Source organism: Octopus bimaculoides, chromosome 9 (genome assembly GCF_001194135.2).
Source record: "Octopus bimaculoides isolate UCB-OBI-ISO-001 chromosome 9, ASM119413v2, whole genome shotgun sequence".
Taxonomy (NCBI): Eukaryota; Metazoa; Mollusca; class Cephalopoda; order Octopoda; family Octopodidae; genus Octopus; species Octopus bimaculoides.
The window spans coordinates 17847598-17855177 of record NC_068989.1 but is presented as its reverse complement, the minus strand read 5'-3'; positions in this window follow the sequence as shown (position 1 = coordinate 17855177).

The following is a 7580-nucleotide window of genomic DNA, read 5'->3' as shown; positions in this document are numbered from 1 at the left end:
ATATATATATATATATATACACGCACGCACGTATATATGTTCCTTTTCTGTCCCAAAGAACTATATCACGTCTGTTATGTTTGCTTGTCGGAAGCATTGATGGGAATTCATGTGTTGAAAGGCACATACTGAACAACAAATATTTTCTGTATTTACTCAAGGTAGTCTTTCTTATGTGTGGTACGGTAAATTATTCTAGTAACATCATTCAACTTTGGAAAGTAGCACTTGAATGACATTTTTGGGTAGGTGCTAATCACGTGCAATATATTACATAAAATTGTTACATTTGACAGTTTAAAAGGCTTCAGTATCATTTCATTTAGCTGGTGTTTTTGAAGCTATCTTATGGATTGTAAATGCCTAGCCTTCGAAATTCAATGTAATGTAACAACCACATGTCCAAATCAGGCTATACTTTATTTCAATGCTAGCGAGAAACTCAAATTTACCGGAAACACCTATACAACTCTCTTGTTTGGTATGCAGAGTGTTAGAGCTGTGCCGAGTCATGCCAGTTCAACAATTCTGGGGTCGCATGGTAAGTCATAGAGAAGAGAATACTACGCAAGGAATCCGTTTCTGTCTCATTATTTTGTTCTTCTCATTTTAACACTTCATTTGTATATTTTTCATTTTTGGTGCTGCTGTTGTGTAGGAGGTACGGCACGAAAAAGATATCTGGGATAATCTAAAGTCTGTTTTTCTGTGTTTTCTTTGAAAAATGAGTCTTTGTTTCTGTAGAAATTCCTAGTTGATAGGATCTTGTGGGTTTTAAAATCTAGGAATAGATTTACTCTATTATAAATATCTGTACTATCACTATACCACAAATAGGAGGTAGTATTTAAAAATTCTCGGACTACTTCTGTAGCGCGCCAACATATGGCAGCACACGGTTGCGTGTGCAGTGAGTACTAGCAGTAACCTTCACGAAGATGTGTGCCGAGTGACATTGTTGTATTTACTTCGCAAGTTGTGGAATTTGTGTTTTTGTGATCATATGTATGCTGTAGTCTGCAATTTTTGTCATGGACAGGCAGTTGGAACAAAGCCAATGTAAACTTTTACGTTAAGCTTGGTAAGTCTGCTACAGAGACACTGAGCATGCTTGGGCAAGCTTACGGAAACGAGGCAATGGGTCGCACGCAATGTTTCGAGTGCCACGGGCGCTTCAAGAGACACACCAGTGCCGAAACTCAATCAAGAGTATGCTCATCGTTTTTTATGACATCCGCGGTGTTCTGCATTGAAAATATTTATCATCCAGGGCCAGACTGCCAATCGAGAGTTCTTCTGCGACATTTAGAAACGTTTCAGGACATTCAGCGAAAGTGACCGGATCTGTGGAGCGTGAAGAATTGGGTTCTTCATGACACATTGCACCCTGTCACCTAGCTCTCCTCACTTGTGAGTTTCTCGCCCAAAATAACATGGTATCACTCCCGCACCAGCCCTCTTCACCAGAATTAACGCCTACATATTTCCATCTCTTCCCTAAGATGAAAATGCAGCTTAAAGGTAGTGTTAACACCGTTGTCGAGATCAAGAGTGAATCGCAGAAGGTCCTCGACACGCTTACGGAAAAATGACTTCCAGGGCGGATTCCAAAAGCGGCAGGAACCTTGGGACCAGTGTACTGCTGCGCAAGGTGACTATTTCGAAGGAGATGATGCTAAAACTTCATTAAATAAGTTGTTTTTTTTATTAAACATAACTATTACGGGAACTTTTTGATAGCATCTCGTATATGTGGAACATTGATTTCTTGTAAGAAAAAGATCTGACTAACATATTAAAATATTGTTTGGTTGGTCTTTCTTTGTTCACAACACATTTTTATCTGATCAGTTTCCTCAAAATTATATTTTTTCATAAATTCTGCACAATATTATTGGTACATTTTATGAATTTGTTAAAGTAATTGTAGGACATAAAGTTGTTCTTTTTAAAAAGCATTGTTTGTAAGAAACTTACCTGCTTTCTAAAACTCTGTCACATCGATAGTTGATAAAACAGAAAAACTGAGGATACATTCTATTAAAGTGCACATCCTGGATAATAACAAATACAATTTACAGACAGAATTTACAAAAGACATAACTATTATCTTTAGATCAGCATATTTGAAGTAGAACCTTAGGGAGAATGAAAAAGGTTAAAAAAAAATTGTTTGCACACGGATCACGAAAAGATGTAAAACTGCTCTGTAAATACTTACAGAAGGAATCTAATTTCAGAAATGTATGTTGTTTCAATTGAGTTATAAACTTTATAATTTCTTTTATTCTAGATATTTTGTTAGGAAATGCTTTTCCATATATTTTTTACTGTTGTTATTTAACCGTTATTATCTGGGAATTTTTTTCTTCAGAAAATTTAATTTCTAGATAACAAAAAGATTATTTTGCGTTATTTCTTTCCATGAAATTGATCCATCTCGCATGTATGAATATTCTAATATTTCACACAACCCACAACAATCCACCGTGGTTATACGTCAATGCCGAGAAATGATTCTTTTTCTTTGAAAAGCTGTTCTGCAGAGAACAACCCACTAACTGCTATGTGTGTCTAACAACACTAACTTTCGAACACGACATTCTGAAATAATTTCAGGAGCCGTATTTCTTATTTTGTTTTTGCTCATAAGAGCCGGTTTCCCGGTTCCATTGGCGTATAGGTTCTACACCTGGACGGGACGCCGGTCTGTCTCAGGTGAACTGCTAGATGCAGGAGGAAAGAGTGAGAGAAAGTTGTGGGGAAAGAGTCATCAGAAGTTCGCCATTGGAGTCGCGTGAAGCTTAGGTGTTTCGCTCATAAACACACACATCGTCCGATCTGGGATTCGAACACGAGATTCCTCGACCATTGGGCTATGAGCCTCCACATTTCTTATTTTATGCATTTCTAATTATATTCATATTTACTTTCGAACCATTCGATTCTGAATTGTCACTGAAGAATCGCTCCATTTAGCAAGTAAATGGAGTGATTAAAATGCTATAGTTATTCATATGGCGAGTGGAATATTAAAAGTATATTTCTGTGATAAGAGGCTGTACCATAGTATTTTACTCTTGAAGAATGTTGCTAGTCTTTTGTATGGTTTAGGATATTATTCGTGGTGTGCATTCATGGGACAAGGAACTCAAACTACTTGATAAGAATTTATGACCTGATAGTGGCTTCATATGCTTAAATAAACATTAATACAAAAATGAAAGTTTTTATCGGCGTTTCTAATTATGAACACAAAACAGCACTCTTTGCATCATCAGAAGTCGCATACGGACTTATCCAAAGACTACGTATAGACAAAAATATAAATTCCTTACGGAGTACATTTTGGCGCTGCCGCAATATTTGTTAGTATGTAGAGAAGCGGACTCGAAAACTGAAACCCATGTACAACAATATTGAACACATATTAAGCACATAACCATTATGACATCGTTGGGAACACATACTAGCACATAACCATTATGATATCGTTGGGAACACATACTAGCACATAACCATTATGATATTGTTGGCATCCCGCTAAGCTCAACCAGACTAAAACACACTGAGAATAACTGCTAAATCTCTAGCCTCATTAAACCCAGCTATGTTCCGATATTTTATTGTTTTAACACCCATGTATTACATTAATGTTAGACTACTTTAACAATTTAAATAATATGACAAACACTGCGAATATAGTCAGTAAATGGTAGTAAATAATGTGAAAACTAACTGCTATTGAGAAATAGTATGATAGTGCTAGTTGCAGAGCGCGCTTACACAAGTCTTTATCTCTAAATTGCATGTCTCGGAGAACCTAAACAAAACATTTACAACTTATAGAAATCCAGGTTTAGTTTCAAACATATCAATCTCATGAGATGAGTGTTCAGAAAACGAAACTAGCCATATATTTATTTTCTATGTATGGAGTAATTAACAAATGAAGGATGTTTTGTGTAACTCTAAAAAGCATTAATAGTAGAAATAAAATTCCATTGCGTACAAATAGAGCCATACAAATACAATGTACATCTTTTAATGTTTCTAATTTTTACTTGTGTATTGAAATCTCAATACTTTCTCATTTAGCCGACGTGTCTGTGAATATATATAAATATACATTGTTGGCACTCCGTCGCTTACGACGTCGAGGGTTCCAGTTGATCCGATCAACGGAACAGCCTGCTCGTGAAATTAACGTGCAAGTGGCTGAGCACTCCACAGACACGTGTACCCTTAACGTAATTCTCGGGGATATTCAGCGTGACACAGTGTGACAAGGCTGACCCTTTGAATTACAGGCACAACAGAAACAGGAAGTAAGAGTGAGAGAAAGTTGTGGTGAAAGAGTACAGCAGGGTTCGCCACCAACCCCTGCCGGAGCCTCGTGGAGCTTTAGGTGTTTTCGCTCAATAAACACTCACAACGCCCGGTCTGAGAATCGAAACCGCGATCCTATGACCGCGAGTCCGCTGCCCTAACCACTGGGCCATTGAGCCTCTACTATAAATATACATACATACATACATACATACATACATACATACATACATACGTGTATGTATGTATGTATGTATGTATGTATAAGGTACTTTTTATATCCAACTTGATATGGATATTTTGTAAGAACACCGACTACTGAGTTATTAGTCTTAAGAGATCCTCTCATATAGGGGCTTGGGACATACGTAGTAGCGGCCGAAATTCGCCTGTCATGGACGCCGAAATTCCTATATGATGTGATTTCGGTCTACTCCACTTCCGTAGTAGAAAACACCCGTCACTGCATTCCAGCCAAATATCGCTGCTACAATAGAGTTTCAGCATCTTTTCAGACGCTGTGGTCGCAAATAGCCAGCAGACTTATTAAAAACTAGTTGTTAGCGACGGAAGCAGTATTAATACGAAAAAATAATAAAAACATAAATGCGCCCTTTTAAAGCCTAGCCAGGCTCATGGGCCCGGTTTCCCGGTTTCAATGGCGTATGTGTTCCCCAGGTGGACGAGACGCCAGTCCATCGCAACGTTACTCGTTTTTGCCAGCTGAGTGGACTGGAGCAACGTGAAATGAAGTGTTTTGCTCAAGAACACAACGCATCGCCCGGTCCAGGAATCGAAACCACAATCTTACGATCATGATGCTGACACCCTAACCACTAAGCCACACGCCTCCACATTAATACGAAAAAGGTACGCTCTATATCCAACTTAACATGGATGTCTTGGTAGAGTACCGAATACTGCGTTATTAGCCTTGAGAGATCCTCTTATATAGGGTTTTTCTTTCTGTCTGTCAGTCTGTCTCCCTCTCTCTCACACACTCTCACTCTCACTCTCTCTCTCTCTCTCTCGCTTTCTCTCTTCCAAACAATGACTGCGATTCAACAATGAAAGACAAAAAACAACAAAACACAAACAAATTTCAGGCCACAGACATCCCGTGGCAATGGATGAGAGCCGAAAATTTTAAGCGCACAGCCATGCGTGTACACACATTGCCTAGTTTGTCATCTATTTCCGAACCTCCAGGATACGCAAAATATAATGCAAACAAGGGACTTAATGCCATTTTGAAATATCAGTCTGTGCGTTATCTACAGTGACGCGGGTGTGACATTTGGAACCCGACATTACGCAAAATTTCTTTAGCTGCAAATATATCAGTTTTTTGAGTGACAGCTGTGTTCTTGAGAGCGGAAAGTCATGAAATAATCAAGAATATATTTATAAATTTAGATTGCTTGAAATGGTAGCTATGAAGGAAATGGAAAGACCTCTTGATCGGTTAGATTTCAGGATTGACCGATTTAGCTTGCGAGTTCAGATGTACAGGTTTCATTATTTGTGATATGAAATAAAGGAAGCATATCACATTCATAAGATGAGTAACAGCAGGTCTCTGAGAGTTAATTAGCTGCTGTGAATTACATTTGCATGTACTTCGTAAACGGTTAGAAATTACTAACGTATTTTCTGACTCTAAATAAGAAATCTACATTCTGAGAACCAATTGAGTCTATATTTTCCATGAATTGTCATCAATCATTTTTGCATATAAATTCGTAAAACTCGTGAAGTTATTTGTATCCTACATATATTTTGTTCATCTAAGCAATTTTCTGTTGCTGACTCAATCTTTTGATAAATGATTCTTGATATTAATATGTGGTCGTTGTATACAATACTGTAGCTAGTGGTGACAAGCTCGTCGTATTGAATGTGGTAAATTTAGTGAATAGATGATTATTTTCCTATAGGCAATATAAAACAGTATTTCTATTATGAACGGTAACTAGAAAAGTGATTAATAAATATATCTTACTTATGTAATGTTACGGATTGGGTAAGAGATCTATATTGTCTATCAGCATACCAATAATTACGATGTACGCCCTGGTTAAAAGTAATATATTCATTAACCATGGATCTGTATTATGATTATTTGTAGATCCATATCTGGTTTCAAGAAAAAATAATTAAGTGATTTATTTAATCCCACCGGAACAACGCTTACGTTAAGTGTTAATTTAATTGTAAAATAGTTAAAATTCCTTTAACCTATTACTGCTATTCAGCAGTAATATGTGTAATTACGTGTGTGTGCGTGCGCATGCGTGTGCGTGCGCATGCGTGTGCATACGTGTGCATGCGTGTGCATGCGTGTGCGTGTGCATGTGTATATGTGTGTATTTTGGTGTGTGTATCTTTTGGGGTGTGAGTGTGTATTAAAAAATATTCAAAAATAAGATGGATTAACACAAGACCTCATCGGTTATCTTTTAATAATTAATTCTACTCCGTTTTAACATCAGAAATTGATGTCCCAATGAACCTTGTCTTTTTGTATGCTAACAAAGAATATATGCGACTACACACTAATTTATCTATTGTCTTTGTGGATGCACATAGATTCATATGAATTTACGCGCGCTACATTTCGCTTCCACATTCCATATGAATTATTTGTAGATCCATATCTGGTTTCAAGAACAAATAATTATGTATCCCGCGCTCTTAATATATATGCCCACGGGCATATAGCGTAGTGGTTAAGAGCGCGGGCTACTAACCCCAAGATTCCAAGTTCGATTCCAGGCAGTGAACTGAATAATAATAATAATAATAATAATGATAATAATAATAACATCGAAAAATACCTTAGGAATGAGAACCCAGGTTCGAAATTTCCCCAAGACACCTGATGAAGGCTGGAGGGTATATCAGCCGAAACGTTGTGTTAACAACAAACAAAATGAGGACAAATATCCATTAATTGCAAATAATGTAAATAATCTACTAAGATTAGTTTCAAAAGGTTGATGTACAAAAGCAAGAGTTCCCATGCAGCAGCTTCACAAACCAAAACAAAAATGATGTCCTTCATTTAAAAAAGCTTGCTGCCACAATGCACAGGGCATCTTTAAATTTGATCCATTGGCAGCAATATAAAAGGCCGCTCCCCTTTACAACATCTTTCTATATTCACTTCTTATAAGAAAATTTCGTCTTTATGATATAACTGTGAGTCTACGGAGTTGACACCAGATGCGGATGCTTTCTTCCCTTCAAAA